General features: G+C 45.9%; 1 protein-coding gene across 16 annotated transcripts in view; it reads left to right on the top strand.

Moving 5' to 3' along the window:
* SYNE1 (spectrin repeat containing nuclear envelope protein 1) overlaps positions 1-18,765 on the top strand; it is a 613,834-nt gene that overhangs the window by 240,775 nt on the left and 354,294 nt on the right. The window lies entirely within an intron of this gene.

The raw sequence follows: 18,765 nt of genomic DNA, 5'->3' as shown, positions 1-18,765 counted from the left end.
AAAACACCAATATGAGCATTTAGAGAAGCCAAACACCCAGAATATTTTTAGACCATAAAGCTTTATTATTCATATAAAAAATCAAAACAATAAAAACCAAACACAGAACTGCTAAGAAATGGGGATACACACTCCCTATGTCATGTAATCCATGATCGTCACTACTTACAGTGCATTGTGAAAGTATTTGGCCCCCTTGAACTTTTCTACCTTTTGCCACATTTCTGGCTTCAAACATAAATATAAATATCTAATATCGCTCAAGATATTGTTGCAAGTGAGATGGAGGAGGTAAGTATAGACATTATTGTAAAATAAAGTGCACTTACATAAATGTCTATCACGTGGAGGGAGATCCCCAGCGCCCCTCCACTTAAAACTGATACTGAGAGTACATGTGCTAGTACGAACCTGCCTGAAAACAGTGCTGCAATACCATGCAAAACTGATGCGGAGAGTACGATATGTGCAAGTACGAACCAGCCTGAAAACAGTGCTGTGCTTTTCAGGCTGGTACATTATTCTACTGTTCAGAGATGCCTGCACAAATATGGCCTCATGGAAGAGTCATCAGGAGAAAACCTCACCTGCGTCCTCACAAAGAAATTCAGCATCAGAATGTGCAAAAGAACATCTAAACAAGCCCCATGCATTTTGGAAACAAATCCTGTTGACCGAAGAGATTAGAATAGAACTCTTTGTCCTCAATGATCAAAGATATAAGTGGAGAAAAAAGGGCACAGAAATTTAGGAAAAGAACATCTCACCAACCAGTAAACATGGTGTGAATCAATCATGCTTTGGGGTTGTGTTGCGGCCAATTGTTCGGGGAACATTTCACGGGGAGAGGGAAGAATGGATTCAATGAAATTTCAACAAATTCTTGCTGCAAACATAACACCATCTGTAAAAAAGCTGAAGTTGAAAAGAGGAGTTTCTACAAATGGGTAATGATCCTAAACACACGTCAAAATCCACAATAAACTACCTCAAAAGGCACAAGCTGAAGGTTTTACAATGGCCTTCACAGTCCTCTGATCTGAACATCATTGAAAATCTGTGGCTAGACCTCAAAATAGCAGTGCATGCAAGATGACCCAAGAATCTCACAGAACTGGAAGAATTTTCCAAGGAAGAATGGATGAAAATCCCTCAAACAAGAATTGAAATACTGTTGTCTTTATACAAAAGGCGTTTTCAAGCTGTGATATTAAAGGAGAGCTACTTGGTAATAACCACACAGGGTGCCCAAACTTTTTCATTGGCCCATTTTCCTTTTTTTTAATTTTTAAAATGTAAAAGATAAAAAATATATCTATATCTATCTATCTATATATATATATATATATATATATATATATATATATATATATATATATATATTGTTTTGCCTAAAATACAAAGGAAAGGTGTAATCTTTAACTTTAGGCCTTTTAGAAATAATTTCATCTTCAACTTGCTTAACTGTTCACAATAGCAGTAATTTTGACCAGGGATGCCCAAACTTTTACATGCCAGGGATCCTTTGTGTCCGCCCTTGGCTTGAGCTATGAAATAATTTTGGCCATGACACAGGTCGCACGGCTGAAAATCGTTGTATGCCGCAGCTAAAACACAAAGCAAGTGAATGGTAACCTGCAAGATACTGCAACTGTCACAAGCAAGTTGCAAAAAGTTGGAACTGGTTGGATTTACTTGCATTATGCAGCAATGTAGCAGCGGCATGTATCAATTTTTGGCTGCATGGCCTGTGTCGCAGAAAAGACCCTGCATAGCCTTAGCCTAATAATCATCTGCACTGCATGGTCATGGGTTTTACGCTGCTTTTCTAAATAATGCTTGGTTTGTGATCAGCTTGTTATATTATTGCAGTTTTTGGGGTTTGGTTAACAACATTTTCTTTACTTATTTTGTTATCTTGCATTTATTTTTTTTGTTCCATAATCATCTTAAAAGTTTCCAGTAACAAGTATCCTGTTCATTCTGGAAGTGAAAATGACCATTACAAATGCGGCTATTTTTCCTCCAAAACATATCACACAAACAGACCGCTCTACTATGCGGTAAAGTAGCAGTCGGCGCAACACATTTGCAACATTTAGCCTTCCCCTTATCTAATAGCCCATCAGCAGCTGATATCTGTAGTATGGTACCACCGACTGTAACTGATAGTGTATTGGAAGTCACCTTACAGTTTCTTTACCTGTATAATGTACTCCATCTGCCGCCTTGTCATATAATTTATCGTATTTTTCAGACTATAAGACGCACCTAGGTTTTAGAGGAGGAAAATAGAAAAAAAATGAAGCAAAAAATGTGGTCATGATGCACTGTTATGGGGGAGGGGGTCTGCTGTTGACACTGTTATAAGGGGAATGTCCCCCAATTCTGTACTAATATCCCCCATCCTGTTATATATATGACCCCATCCTGGTATATATGGCCCCCCTTCCTGTTATATGTTACCCCTATCCCCATCATAGTGCACATGTCCCCTATCCCCATCCTGGTATACATGGCCCACCATCCTGGTATAAATGGTCCCCCATCCTGATATGCATGACACCCCCATCCCCATCCTGGTATGCATACCACTCCCATCCGCATCCTGGTATGTATGGCTCCCCCATCCCCATCCTGGTATGCATCCGTACAATCGGACTATAAGACGCACCCCCCGCTTTCCTCCAAAATTTTGGAGGAAAAATAGTACGTCCTATAGTACAAAAAATACGGTACTTATTATGTGCACAATATCAACACAACTTCAAAGTGTAAAAAAAAATTTGGTTATACACTTTAAGGTGTGAAATGAGGGAAACTGTGCTATGAATATGTTCTTCAGTTCCCCGGGGCCAAGAGCTGCACACTGCAAGTATATGAACTACATAAGGTCAGCCAGTGCTGAATCCGGCGCTGCAGGTGCATAATGAAAAAACATTCTATTCTTTCAGTTGCTTGAAATGTTGTTTATGCTGTATGTGCATGTACTGTATGTGTGTGAATATGTGTCTGTAAATGAATATGTGTATGTTGTAAATGTTTACTCTTCCTGGTACTATGCATGCATATAGTCTGTAATTGATATAAACCTACAAATATGCCATACAGCCGTAATTATTAAATATATTATTTATTAATTCATAGACAACAAACAAATCAAAATAGTTTAAGGGAAGAGGACTGCACAGAAATGATTAAAAAGGCATGATGTAGGGGTGTACTATGATTTTAAATATCATATATAATATCAAGAACAAAATAAATAATCTATTTTACATAATAGGGACTGATATTATATGTAGATTAAGTAAATTACATAAGGTGACTCCAGATTTGTAAACAAATAAGGAAAAGTGACTTATTATTAGACGTAATAATATAAAGTAAAGTAACAAGTGTACCTGGATAGTACATCACTACAATTCATTATGCAGTGTAAATAAGTCTGGATTAGTAGTGCATACATAAAAAATCTGCGAAAATCACTCAGTATGTACAGTAGGTACAGACCCCTATGCAGCGATTTGCCCAATGCATGTTTCGCCTTAGCTTTGGCAAGGGAATCTTTGTTCAGGATTTCACTTCATAATCAATTACAGACTTTGTATTGTGTGCTAGCCTATTGGGGTCCTTGAATTCTGTTTTTTTGCTATTTTGATACATGCAGTAGGCTGCATTTCTTTATTAAAAGAGAGGCCATAATACAGATATAACAAATGCTAACTTAATACTTGACACACTGTGATCCCATAATGCAGAAAATAATGCAGATGACCCATAATTAAAAGAAGCAGTAAGAAAAAATAGTGTGGCATGTGTGTGGCGTAGTATGGAGGAGTATGCTGTTGAGAATAGTAGTAAACAGTGTTACAGTCCTATAAATGCCTCCAGTGTCCATGACCAAAGCTTTGCTGTATACTTAAAAACGAACTATACTTTCAGCAAACTTTGCCTAAATTAGTAGTAAAGGCGCTTATAAGAAACTTTGTAATGTATTTCATCAGAGAAATCAGCTTCCTTCTCTAGGTATTAGAGACTTCTTCCCCTCCCCCTGCCTCCTGATCTAATCAGCCAATGTGAAAAATCATCTGAAGTCTATTTTGCTCAGAAGAGATGACTGCAGGTGTCATGTGACACAGCCCATAATCCGCTATGGAGAGGAGTGAGCAGTAGAGAAGGGAACAGACTGAGGCAGGCAGAAAACCATCCTGCAGAGCTCTGTAACAAGTGTTGTACCTCACATCAGAGCTTGATTCAGATCAAGACAGTTGAGCTCTGCTGTATAATATTCTCCATGATACTGCAGCTTGTCTCAGTGAACTAAAAACTGAATGAAGAGCAGTCATTCCCCTTACTGTTGTTGTGTATGGGAGAAATAAATGCAGCTCGTCTCCTGCCCCCAGTAAACATCGGATTGCAAATTATATATAGTGCATGCAAAGGAGAAAACTGGTGAGAATGCAGTATGTAAGTCACATAATGGCCAGGAATTGTTTTATTCCTCATGTACACACATAGGGGACAGCTTATTCTGAATAGTTACTTGAAGGCACAGTTACACTATACTGTAAGTTCTTATGGTGCTCATACACCTTATATAGCTGCCAAACCTATATACATGTACACCCGAATTGGCTGACCTTGCATGCATTTTAAATAGAAAGAGAGAGTTAGCGAGGAATAATCTGCTGTCAGACATCTCTGACAGCTTAACCCCAGGGAGAACTAAAAGTTTAAGCATTTAATTTCACTCCCAATTCTTCCCTTTGTTGGTTGGTTGGTCTATCCTGTAGAAATCAGCTAGTTGAGATAACTTTAATGTACACAATAGCGACCTAAAGTTTAGCATTTTTTTTAAAAGTGTGATGACTTCTGTCTGGTTGTTGTGATGCCTTTTCCCTGGTGATGAATTGAAAGTGCATGAAGTTGTCATCATGCAAGACCTTAATTTTAACCAAAATGCTTTTGAATATAGGTATGGTCATTTAATTAAAGAAACCTGTCTGCCAAATGTTTTTCATATACTATTTATTGATCACAACATAGGAAGTAATTCATTGTTTACAATGCCATAACTTAGTATTTTGTACCATAACCTCTTGCTTTAATTACTGCATCACACCGACGGGGCATTGAAGCCACTAGGGTATTCAAGACATCATGAGGGATCTTGCTCCATTCCATTTGCAAATCTGCAAACAATTCATCTTTATTGCTATGGGTACGAGCCCCAACTCGTTGCCCTAACTCATCCCAAAAATCCTCTATAGGGTTTAAATCATTAAATCATTTTTCTTTGCTAACCTATTTTTGACTAAATTGTATTGCTGGAATTCCCATCCCCTGCCTACTTTGGTTTTGCCATGTGGCAGCATTACATTCTCCAGTATATTCTTGTACATAGTAGCTTTTATATTTCCATGAACTCTACGCAGAGGGCCAATGGCAGATGCAGAAAAGCAGCCCCAAACCATGGCATTGCCACCACCATGTTTCACTGTAGGTGTTTGGTAACTTACATCATTACTAGTGTTGAGCGAGCATGCTTGACACTGCTCGGTACTCTCCCGAGCATCTCACTACTCGGGATGTTCGGCGAGCACTGAGCATTTTCGGGTTGCTCGGGCGGGAGCTCGGGTCTCCGCCCTGCATGTTTGGCGCTCTTTCCAGAGCAAATGAACATGCAGGGATTGCCAGCCAGTCACTGTAATGCCGCAGCCATGTTGGTTGTGGGCATTACAGTGATTGGCTGGCCGAACAGCGTCACCTCGAGTATTTAAAACCGGGCGCCGCCATCTTGGACACAGTCACTCCGGATCAGACAGTGTAGGGAGAGTAAAGACGAAAAAAAGAGAACAACTGAACTTACGGTCCCTAGATCAAATAAGGAACAATAGAACAAAACTTGAAGATAGAAATAAAATACCTTTATTAATTAGAAACAATGGTACACTATACAAGAGAAGTATGTGCGCAGCACACAATATTATGTTGAATAGGAAAGAGACAATGCATGCTCAATAGTTCGTTTTCATATGACAAACAGTTTCTTGTAGATTCAGTCCCAAAAACATATATAGAAATGTATAAAACAGTACCTCCACAGTCTATAATTCATCAAAGAAGATAGTATGTATTTAGTATAAATTGGAACCTGTGTTACCAGACATAGAGGAAAGGATTGGGGGTGTCAAGTAAATGTGCCACACACTAGAAGTAGAATATAAACAGTAAATTACTGCATCAATCATATATATATGTATCACCAAGTGTGTGCGTCACCACAACCCCCAATCATGTCTGTGCTGGAACTTAACAGTCCGTGGAGGGACAAACCAACTGTATATATATTGGAGAATGAACCAAGTCAGACAAAGCTATTATACAATGACATACCTATAGTAGAAGAGGCACTGCACTATGCACACCCTAAGTGTAATGAGAGTGCTGCTGAGCTAGGGAGATATTTATACTGCGAAATAGGTAGTGTAGGGTCTCTAAAGCCTGCAAAATCAAACAAACAGTCCTTCTGAGGACTAATATCCATCCCAGATATCAGGCAGGCAGGCAGGCTGTATAGGAGACGCAGTGGTTATACCAAGGGTCCCAAACACGCGGCCCACGGGCCGCATGCTGCCCCTCCGGCTGCTTCTTGCGGTCCGCAGGCACAGACCCCGTAACTATCGCGGCTCTCTCCAGCAGCCGCTGACATCAGTGCTGTAATGCAGTGTATTGCCGTGCAGAGACCGACTCTCTGCACAGCAATACCAGTGTCAGCCGCCGGCCTATCAGAGGCCAGCAGCTGACCTCTGCGTCCCAGCGCAGCGGCGTATGACGTCACTGCCATGCGCAGATGTCAGCTGCTGGCCTCTGATAGGCTGACGGCTGACACTGGTATTGCTGTGCAGAGAGCCGGTCTCTGCGCGGCAATACTCTGCATTACAGCGCTGATGTATGCGGCTGCTGGAGAGAGCCGCGATCGTTACGGGGTCTGTGCCTGCGGGCCACAGGTCCAGAAAGGACACCAAGGGAACGGAGGACAGGTGAGAATCTTTTTTTTTTTTTTCTCTGTCATGTGAAATACAGCACCGGGGACCTGTGCTCAGTATAGGGGGGGCGCTGTGCGCAGTATGGTGGGACGGGGAACCTGAGCGCTGTATGGGGGGGACGGGGACCTTGAGCTCTGTATGGGGGGGGGCGGGGACCCTGAGCGCTGTATGGGGGGACGGGGACCCTGAGCGCAGTATGGGGGAGGACGAGGACCCTGAGCGCAGTATGGGGGGGACGGGGACCCTGAGCGCAGTATGGAGGGACGGGGACCCTGAGCGCAGTATGGGGGGACGGGGACCCTGAGCGCAGTATGGGGGGACGGGGACCCTGAGCGCAGTATTGGGGGACGGGGACCCTGAGCGCCGTATGGGGGGACAGGGACCCTGAGCGCAGTATGGGGGGGACGGGGACCCTGAGCGCAGTATGGGGGGGACGGGGACCCTGAGCGCAGTATGGGGGGGGCGGGGACCCTGAGCGCAGTATGGGGGGGGGATGGGGACCCTGAGTGCAGTATGGGGGGGACGGGGACCCTGTGCGCAGTATGGGGGGGGCGACCTGTGCGCAGTTTGGTGGGGTACCTGGATGGGGGACATGTCTGAAACATGGGGACCTGGATGGGGGACATGTCTGCAACATAAGGACCAGGATGGGGGACCATGTCTGCAATATGGTGGACCATGTCTGCAATATGGGGGACCTGACTGTGGAACCATGTCTGCAATATGGGGGACCTGGATGGGGGACCATGTCTGCAATATTGGGGACCTGGATGGGGGACCATGTCTGCAATATGGGGACCATGTCTGGAATATGAAGACCATGTCTGCAATATGGGGGACCTGGATAGGGGACCATGTCTGCAATATGGGGGACCATGTTTGCGATATGGGGGACCATGTCTGCAATATGGGGGACCTGGATGGGAGACCATGTCTGCTGGATGGGGGATCTGGATGGGGGACCATGTCTGCAATAGGGGGGACCTGGATGGGAGACCATGTCTGCAATATGGTGGACCTGGACGGGAGACCGTGTCTGCAATATGGGGGACCTGGATGTGAGACCATGTCTGCAATATGGGGGACCAGGATGGGGGACCATGTCTGCAATATGGGGGACCTGGATGGGAGACCATGTCTGCAATATGGGGAATCTGGACGGGAGACCGTGTCTGCAATATGTGGGACCTGGAAGGGAGACCGTGTCTGCAATATGGGGGACCTGGAGGGGAGACCATGTCTGCAATATGGGGGACCTGGAGGGAAGACCATGTCTGCAATATGGGGAACCTGGAGGGGAGACCATAACTGCAATATGGGGGACCTGGAGGGGAGACCATGTCTGAAATATGGGGGACCTGGAGGGGAGACCATGTCTGCAATATGGGGGACCTGGGGGGGAGACCATGTCTACAAGATGAGGACAAGTCCAAAAGGTGTATAGAAAATAAAATGGTATCACTAAAATTGTCACTTTGTCATGCAAATAATGCGGCCCCCCAAATTAAATGTTTTTCCGAGTGTGGCCCATATGCCCAGCTGAGTTTGAGACCCCTGGGTTATACCAACAAGCACAGCATTACAGTCCTGTGTGCTGCTGCTGCTCAAATTGCTAGACTTAGCCCCAGGTCTCAGGGGCCAGGAAAAATCCTTTTTTTTCATCTAAATCCAATTTTTTTTTTTCCCTCAGTCAGACTGTACAAATACCCGTCTTATTAACCTTTTGGTTTCCCCCCCCCCAAAAAAAAAAAAAATTGAGTGTGTCTGTGAGTGTTCAGACACAACTATATCTGTTTAAAAGAGTCTGGTTTCGGCCAGATAACTAGAACTGTGGTTTTCCTCTTCCATGGTTCAAATCTGGGTGTTATCCACCTTTTTGCTTTTTTTCCATACAAAAAAACAGTTTGAGTGTCTCGCTGACTGTTCAGACACAAATATATCTGTTTAAAAGATTCTGGGGTAGGCCAGAGAACTAGAACTGTGGTTTTCCTCCTCCACGGTTCAAATCTGGGTGTAATCCACCTTTTTGCCTTTTTTACAAAAAAAAAAAACAGTTTGAGTGTCTCGCTGACTGTTCAAACACAAATATATCTGTTTAAAAGATTCTGGTGTAGGCCAGAGAAATAGAATTGTGGTTTTCCTCTTCCACGGTTCAAATCTGGGTGTAATCCACCTTTTTGCCTTTTTTACATAAAAAAAAAACAGTTTGAGTGTCTCGCTGACTGTTCAGACACAAATATATCTGTTTAAAAGAATCTGGTGTAGGCCAGAGAAATAGAACTGTGGTTTTCCTCTTCCACGGTTCTAATCTCCTTTCTATTACCCTTTTGCCATTGATAGTGCGAGTGTAAGCTATTTTACTTCATTTACAATGGGCAAGGTGCGTGACAAGGAACGTGGAACTGGACGTTCTGGTGATGGTGCGTGCAGAGGACGGGGCCGTGGCCAAGGTGAAAATGTGCCACAGCCAACAGCCACATCTTCTCGCTCCCAGTTCTTGACCGAATTACTAGGGAAGCCCACAACAACACCACTATTGCGAACTGATCAGTGTGAACAGGTTATTAATTGGATAATACTTCCAGTCAACTGAGCTCCACCACCTCCGGTCTGTCTTCCACACGGTCAAGTGTTAGTAGCCGTGAGTCTCGACCGCATACTCCTCCTCACCCTGATGCTCCTTCCTCCCAACATGCTGAGTGTCATCAGACAGCAACTGATCCCACAGTTGGACACTCTGAAGAGCAGTTTACTGGTCCATTTCCATATTTGAGCCCCTTGCCTGCTCCGCTTGAAGTGGTGGAAGAGGAAATCCCATGTAGCGATGGCCAAATATTTGAACAGCCACGGCCACAGGAAGGCGATGCTGGCAATTTGTCACAAGAGGTGGACGATGAAGAGACACAATTGCCACGAAGTGAGGAGGAGGACTGTGGTGCGGAAGTGGAAGAGGAGGAGGTGGTGGATGATCTATTAACTGACCCAACGTGGCAGGAGGACACGCAGAGCGAGGTCAGCAGCACACAGGGGGAGCGAGGCAGTGTACCCCAACAGGCAGGAAGAAGCAGTGTGGTGGCTAAAGACAGAAGGTGAGCAACTGTTCCCCATAACACCGACACGAGTGATGTTGCCAGTACAACCGGTAGGTCTTCCAGAGTCTGGAATTTTTTTAAGGACTCTGCTGATAACCCCAAAAAGGCCATTTGTACCACCTGCCAGGCCAGCATCAGCAAGGGTGACAAAACTACCAGCCTGACCACCACCAGCATGATCAGGCACATGTCAGCATAGCACCCGACTTTGTGGGGCGAACCCCAGGGTCCACGACCAGTGTCAGCGGGTGTCACCACTGCTTCTTCCGCTGTTGTGAGTGTACGAGAACCCCCTGTTGTGCGTGCAAGGCAATCCCCTGTCCATACTGCATGCAAAGATGCCCCCTCCTCTCAGTCTTCACTTGTTATGGCAGTTTCTCAAGAAACAGCATCAACGTCCACGTCCCACCGCAGCGTTCAATTGTCCATATCCCAGACCTTTGAACGAAAGCGCAAAATTGCAGCCAACGCCCCACAGGCCACAGTCCTAAATTCGCCGATTTCACGACTGCTTGCATTGGAAATGCTGCCTTTTAGGCTGGTGGAGACGGAATCCTTCCGCAACCTTATTGCGGTTGCCGTCCCTCGGTACTCGGTCCCCAGCCGACACTATTTTGCCTGGTGTGCCATCCCCGCACTACACAAGCACGTGTCCCAAAACATCTGCCGTGCACTCAACAACCCAGTTACTGGGAGAGTCCACCTGTCAACGAATACGTGGACATGTGCTTGTGGCCAGGGACGGTACATCTCCCTGACGGCACACTGGGTAAACATAGTGGAAGTTGGGACCCAGTCGGACCTTGGGACTGAACACATCCTCCCCACACCGAGGATTGTGGGCCCTATGTCAGTCAGAGTTGGCCCCACAGTGTACAGCTCCTGCGCATCATCCTCCTCCTCCTCCTCATGTTCAGCCTCCATCTCAGATATCACCACATCAGTTACAAGCTGGAAGCACTGCAGTACTGCCTCAGCCAAGCGGCAACAGGCTGTGCTGAAACTCATAAGCTTAGGTGATAAACCTCACACTGTTTGTTGTGGACAGCTGTGAAAGAGCAGGCAGATCTGTGGCTGAGACTGCTGAACCTACATCCAGGCATGGTCATGTGTGACAATGGCCGTAACCTGGTGGCGGCTCTGAGGCGAGGCGAGATCACACACGTACCATGCCTGGCTCATGTTCTTAACCTCGTGGTTCAGCGGTTTCTTAAATCATACCCCGAGTTGCCAGATCTGCTCGTCAAAGTATGCCGCCTGTCAGCTCATTTTCGGAAGTCGGCTACTTGCTGTGTTGCAGCAGCATTTGCAGCTTCCAGCACACCGACTGGTATGTGATGTCCCCACACGTTGGAACTCCACCCTCCACATGTTGCAAAGGATTTGTGAGCAGAAGAGAGCAGTTGTGGAGTACCAGCTGCAACAAGGCCGTCGATATTCAGGTCAGACTCCACACATAAGACCTCTGGAGTGGACCTGGATGTCTGACATATGTACCATCCTGACAAACTTTGAGGAGTCCACCAAGATGGTGAGTGGCGATGACGCCATCATTAGCGTCAGCATCCCACTTGTCTGTCTTTTGCAACGCTCTCTGCAGAGAATTAAAGAGGAGGCATTGCAGCCAGAGTATGATGAGATGGATGAAGAAGCCGTAGCGGACGATTACACACAGCCCAGCCTCATCTCATTCCAACGTGCATTGGGGGACAATGAGGGAGAGGAGGAGGAGGAGGAGGAAGAACAGGAGCTGGTATCATGCGTTGTAGATTGTAGTATCTGTATAACTGTCATACCATTGGTTCGGCGTGGGTGGCCTGAGGACAGGGGGGAGGAGAAGGAGGAGGAGAGTATGGTCAGTCGTCATCTTGGTGAAGACACGGAAGTCTTGCCCTTTACCAGTCTGGCACGCATGGCTGACTTTATGTTACGCTGCCTTAACCGTGACCCTCGCGTTGTCAAAATGTTGGGTGACAGTCATTACTGGTTGGTGACACTTGTAGACCCCCGCTACAAGGAAAACTTTCACTCTCTTATTCCTGAAGTGGAGAGGTCTACAAAAATGGGGCAGTACCAGAAGGCCCTTGCTGCTGAACTGTTAAAAAAATTCCCATCTGAACACGCTAGCAGCAAAGGTCATAGTTCGTTGCCCAACCAAGGCGTACAGGCGAGAAAGGCGCAACTCCAATCCAGCAGAGGCAGGGGAACACTGTCAACATTCTGGGACAGTTTTCTGAGACCCGTCCAGATTACAGGCCCTGAGGCGCGGGGTTCTCTCATAAGGAGTGGAAAGTTTCAAAAGATGGTGAGGGAGTACCTTCCCGACCGTACCAGCATCCTCCGTGATTCCTCTGTGTCTTTTAATTATTGTGTATCCAAGCTGGACACTTGGCATGAACTCGCTCTGTACGCCTTGGAAGTCCTGGCCTGCCCTGCCGCTAGCGTGTTAACGGAGAGTGTTTTTAGTGCCGCTGGGGGAATTATAACTGATAAGCGCACTCGCCTGTCAACTGACAATGCTGACAAGCTGACCCTTATCAAAATGAACAAGGGCTGGATTGGGCCTGATTTCTCATCACCACCAAATGACAGCAGAGTAACATAAAGTCAAATCCACTGTGTTATTTTGGGAGGTGTATTCCCATGCACCGCTTCACACCCACACATGGGTATACGCTTCCTCATTTCGGCTGTTTTTTGCTCTTATCCTCAGCCTCCGCCACCAGGGTGACCGTGGTCCGTGTTGCCAGCATTGCAAGTTCCTCCTTCCTAATTTTTGGCAGCTCTTGCTTGGAAGGCATAGTCAAAGACTATGGGAAACCCACTCCCCAATAATGGGAATAATGTTTTTAATATGCTGTACTGCATGGCTCTTGTAAGGGGCATTGCAAGTTCCTCCATCCTAATTTTTGGCAGCTTTTGCTTGGAAGGCATAGGCAAAGACTATGGGAGACCCATTCTCCAATAATGGGAATAATGTTTTTAATATGCTGTACTGCATGGCTCTTGTAAGGGGCATTAAAATCATCTTGTTAAATTACTGTGACCTCCACGTCTCTTCCAAGGTTCATTGATATTGTCTTTTTATTCCACTGGGACCTCCACCACTCTTACAAGGGGCATTGATATTGTCTTTTTATTCCACTGCAACCTCCACGTCTCTTCCAAGGGGCATTAAAACCGCCTTGTTAAGCTACTGTGACCTCCTTGTTTCTTCCAAGGGGCATTAAAACCGTCTTGTTAAAACACTCTGAACTCCACAGCTCTTCCAAGGGGCATTGAAATGTTGTTTTTAATTACCTCTAACCTCCACGGCTCTTCCAACGGGCATTGCATTTCCTCCTAATTTTTGTCAGCTTTTGCTTTTCAATGCATAGGCGAACACTAAGGGAGACCCACTCCCCAATAATGGGTAGAAGGTTTTTAGTACGCTGTAATCCACGTCTGTTTCAAGGGGCATTGCAGTTCCTCATAATTTTTAGAAAGCCTTCCATTCACTGCTTAGGCCAACAGTGTACAGGAGACCCAGTTGCTATAAATGGAACAAACGGTTTAGTTAAGGCCCTCTGACCTCCATGTCACTTCTAAAGGGCATTGGAGTGCTTAGAAATTTTTGGTAGGCGTTGCACTCACTGTATGCCCTATAACTGTGTAGCCGAACCGCTCCTTTTGGTAAAGAAACATATCCTACAAGACATGTGTGGTTGACTTGCCTGATATTGATGTGAATGGTCCCTGTTCCTCCTGCTCTTTCTCTTTTGCCACCACCTCATCCATCATTCATCACCTGAAGCTTTATTTTAACGGGAGTCATAGAATTGGGATAGTAGCAGGAAAACATCCAGCAATCCTCAGAGGAGGTAGGATATGCACCAAAACGCTGACCACCTCATGCCTAGCCGCTACTACATACTTGCGCTTGCATTCCAAGGAACAGAAAGCTAAGGAGATGGATGGCCTCATGATCATGAATAATTTACTCGTTGTATAGGAGGCCGACCACTGCTGCTGTCTACCTTCTGAACTTTGTGTTGAAGCCTGATTGACCCAGGACCCACAATCCTCTATGTCTGGAGGACGTGTTGCATCCCAGTGTCCAACTGTGTCCCGCCTTCCACAATATTAACCCAGTGTGAAGGTGTCAGTGAGATGGACCTTCCCTGGCCACATTCACTTGTCCACGTGTTTGTGGTTAGGCTGTCCTTCCCACTAAATGCACTGGGGAGGGCACAGGTAATGTTTTGGTATGTGCGCTTGTGTATAAGGCGCACCGGGACAAATAGGGGCGGCTGGGGACCGAGTATGGATACCAGGCCGCCATGCGGCTGGGGACTGAGTATGGATACCAGGCCGCCGACGCAGCCATCACATGGTGGCCGGCATCTGCCTACACAAGCATAAAAGACCTCATTTCAAGTGCAAGCAAGCTAGCAGTATGGTATTGCAGCCCGGGGGTGGGTGGGTGTCAGGCTGCACACTTACGCTTGCATTCCAAGAAAACAAAGCAGATGCTAACTTCTATCATCATCATGCTCCTCACCTTGGCACTCTCAACTCCCCTGATGGAGAAGCCAGGGCCCACCGGAGGAGTCTTGTTGTCTGGTGGGCTCGTCCAATGCTGCCCTAAAGCAGGCCAGGCTAAGAAAAGTGTGGGGAAGGTTACCGGGACAAATAGTGGCGGCTGGGGACTGAATATGGAGTCCTCGCATCCGAAGCAGCCATGAGGTAGTGGCCCGCTTCGGCCTCCTCCAAACTAAAAGGCCCCATTTCAAGTGCAAGCTAGCAGTATAGTATTGCAGCCTGGGGCTGGGTGGGTGGCAGGCTGCACACTTACACTTGCATTACAAGAAAACAAAGCAGATGCTAACTTCTGTCATCATCATCATGCTCCTCACCTTGGCACTCTCAACTCCCCTGATGGAGAAGCCAGGGCCCACCGGAGGAGTCTGGTTGTCTGGTGGGCTTGTCCAATGCTGCCCTAAAGCAGGCCAGGCTAAGAAAAGTGTGGGGAAGGTTGCCGGGTCAAATAGTGGCGACTGGGGACTGAATATGGAGTCCTCGCAGCCGAAGCAGCCATGAGGTAGTGGCCCGCTTCGGCCTCCTCCAAACTAAAAGGCCCCATTTCAATTGCAAGCTAGCAGTATGGTATTGCAGCCTGGGGCTGGGTGGGTGGCAGGCTGCACACTTACACTTGCATTACAAGAAAACAAAGCAGATGCTAACTTCTATCATCATCATCATGCTCCTCACCTTGGCACTCTCAACTCCCCTTATGGAGAAGCCAGGGCCCACCGGAGGAGTCTCTGGTTGTCTGGTGGGCTCGTCCAATGCTGCCCTAAAGCAGGCCAGGCTAAGAAAAGTGTGGGAAAGGTTCCCGGGACAAATAGTGGCAGCTGGGGACTGAGTATGGAGACCTCGCCGCCGACTCAGCTATGAGGTAGTGGCCAGCTTCGGCCTCCTCCAAACTAAAAGGCCCCATTTCAAGTGCAAGCTAGCAGTATAGTATTGCAGCCTGCGGGTGGGTGGGTGGTTGGCTGCATATTTGCGCTTGCATTGCAAGGAATGGGGGAGGTACAATTGAACACTGCCCTGGGGCAAGGACTTGCACGGGGATAGTTGCAAGTCTACATCTTCTGATGCGGCAAGGATCACTTCTGATGGGCACACTGTTAGGCAGTGACCTGGGTGTTAGAGATGCTTCCAGGGGTCTTCCCCATGCTGTTCCTATGTCTTTTCAGCACTGTATGCATGTGTCACACAGCACATGGCCAGATAAGGTTGTAAAATGTTAAAATGACATTTCCCGGTGAATGCATTTGTCACGGTTGAAAGCAATACAAAAGTGCAAAAACGCATAAAAAATGCTACTTGTGAACATAGCCCAAGGTGTAGATGAGTATTTTTGTTTTTGGTTATTTATTTTACCTTATACACAAGTCTTTACCCTGGAAAGGATGTTCCTTAACATATTTCACAGGAAAACAGTTTCAGTTTTGTTTTTGAACGTTTTATTGTGAGTCCGTAAAAGTGGCTTAATACCTCTGACCACGTTGTTGACAGCAGTGACCTGGGGGTCAGAAATGCTTCCTGCGGCAATGCCAATGCTGTCCCCATGTCATTTGAGCACTGTCACTATCGTTTTGGGCACTTTTTAGGCTTTCTACAGACTGCCAGGGGTGCCGCCGCAAAAATGCTCGGGTCTCTCATAGACTAACATTGGGCTCGTTGCTCGGGTCGAGCACCCGAGTATCACAGTGAGCTCGGCCCGAGCTTCGAGCACCCGAGCATTTTAGTGCTTGCTCAACACTAATCATTACGTTTTCAAATTGGGTGGTATGTATAGTATTTGCCATCACTACCAAACAGATCGAACTTGGATTCATCATCCGACCACAACACCTTAGATCAATCTGTCTCTTTCCATTGGCTGTGTTATTTGGCAAACTCAAGTCGGATCTTCCGGTTCTTTGCAGAGATGAAAGGCTTCTTGACTGGATTTCGTGCATTTAACCCTACTGCTCTTAGCCATCGCACCACAGTTTGGCAACTCACTTTGACCTCATATTCTTCTTTCATTTCATGCGGAATCTGTACAGCACTTTTATGGAAATCAGATACTGACTTTTTCTTAATAATGTGATCAACTCAGGGGGTAGTTTTCCGTGGTCGTCCACGTCTAGGTTTGTCAGCTGTTTCACAACCTTGCTTTTCTTTCTTTAACCCCTTAACAACATTTGACGTACTAATACGCGTCTGTGCCCTGGGACTTAAGAGCCAGCCCCGTATTAGTACGTCATGGCGATCGCGCGCGCACACAGGCTGTGCGGGCGCGATCGCCGCCGGGTGTCAGCTGATTGTCACAGCTGACACCCGGTACTATGTGCAGGGAGCGGTCACGCACCGCTCCCAGCACATTAACCCCCGCGATGCTGCGATCGAAGTCGATCGTAGCATTGCGGAGGCAAGGGGAGGTGATCGCAGATACTCACCTCCTCTTCCGGCTTCCAGCCCTGTCTGCCGTGGCTTCCAAGATGTTGCCATGACGACCCGATGTCGTCATGACAACATCCGGGTCACCAGACAGCAGGAAGATTTTTTGGACATGCGCAGTGCATCTCCAAACAATCTTCTCCCTGTCCAGCGCTGACTGCCTGCATGGCACAGGGATGGTGCTGCATTCCTGTGCCATGCAGGCGATCAGAGAAAAAAAAGTGAAAGTCCCATAGTGGGACAAAGTAATAAAGTATAAAAACTATCAGAAAGTGAAAAAAAAAATAAAAAAAAAATTGCAAAAATATAAAAAAAAATAAAAAAAATAATCCACCAAAAATAAAAATATAATGTACCCATCAATAAATATTATTATAAAAAAAAAAAACAACAATAAAAGTACACATATTTGGTATCGCCGCATCCGAAACAACCTGACCTATAAAACTGTTCCACTAGTTAACCCCTTCAGTGAACACGGTAAAAAATAAAAATAAAAAACGAAGCAAAAAACAAAGCATTATCACCATACCGCCAAACAAAAAATGGAATAACACGCGATCAAAATGACAAATATATATAAAAATGGTACCTCTGAAAACGTCATCTCATCCCGCAAAAAACAAGCCGCCATACAGCTCCATCAGCCGAAAAATAAAAAAGTTATAGCTCTCAGAATAAAGCTATGCTAAAAAAATAATTTTTTCTATAAAATTGCTTTTATTATGTAAAAGTGCAAAACATAGAAAAACGATATAAATGTGGTATCGCTGTAAACGTACTGACCCGAAGAATAAAGCTGCCTTATCAATTTTACCACACGCGGAACAGAATAAAAAAAAACAAAAAAAACAATTCCTGAAGTGTTGGTTTTTGTTTATTCTGCCTCCCAAAAATCGGAATAGAAAGCGATCAAAAGATGTCACGTGCCTGAAAATGACACCAATAACAACGTCAACTCATCCCGCAAAAAACGAGCCATCACATGACTGTCTGCCAAAATCTGGAAAAATTATAGCTCTCAAAATATGGCGATGCAAAAACTAGATTTTACAAAAAATGCGTCTTTTAGTGTGTGACAGCTGTCAGTCATAAAAATCCCATATGATTCTGGCATCACTGTAATCGCACCGACCCGAAGAATAAAGTCGTCTAATCACTTATACCGCACGAGGAACGGCGTAAAAAATAAACTCTCGGGTTAGGGTTGGGCTAGGGTTAGGGCTGGGTTTGGGGTTAGGGTTGTGATGGGGTTGGGATTTTTTTCAAAAGTAAGAAAAAAAGATGACGATATGGCGACTAGTGTTGAGCGCAAGTGCTCGCTACTTGAGTTTGCATCGGGTGCTCTGGTATGCATTGAGTATCGTGGGTATTTGAGTGACATGCTCGAGTCTCCGCCCCATATGCTTCGCGGCCAAAAAAACTTTGCGGGGATTGCCTGTCATGCACGAGCGATCCCCGCATGTTTTTTTTTGGGTGTCTAATAACCGTGAAACATGCGGAGCAGGGACTCCAGCATGTCACTCGAGCACATGCTGTACATGGTGCATACCTGAGTACCCGATGCAAACTCAAGTAGCGAGCACTTGCGCTCAAGACTAATGACAACTTATTCAATATGATGACCTAAT

Source organism: Phyllobates terribilis, unplaced genomic scaffold (genome assembly GCF_046119375.1).
Source record: "Phyllobates terribilis strain yellow unplaced genomic scaffold, ASM4611937v1 Scaffold_3__8_contigs__length_932513732, whole genome shotgun sequence".
Taxonomy (NCBI): domain Eukaryota; kingdom Metazoa; phylum Chordata; class Amphibia; order Anura; family Dendrobatidae; genus Phyllobates; species Phyllobates terribilis.
Note: the sequence above shows the minus strand (reverse complement) of the source record. Positions and strands in the feature narration are given on the sequence as shown.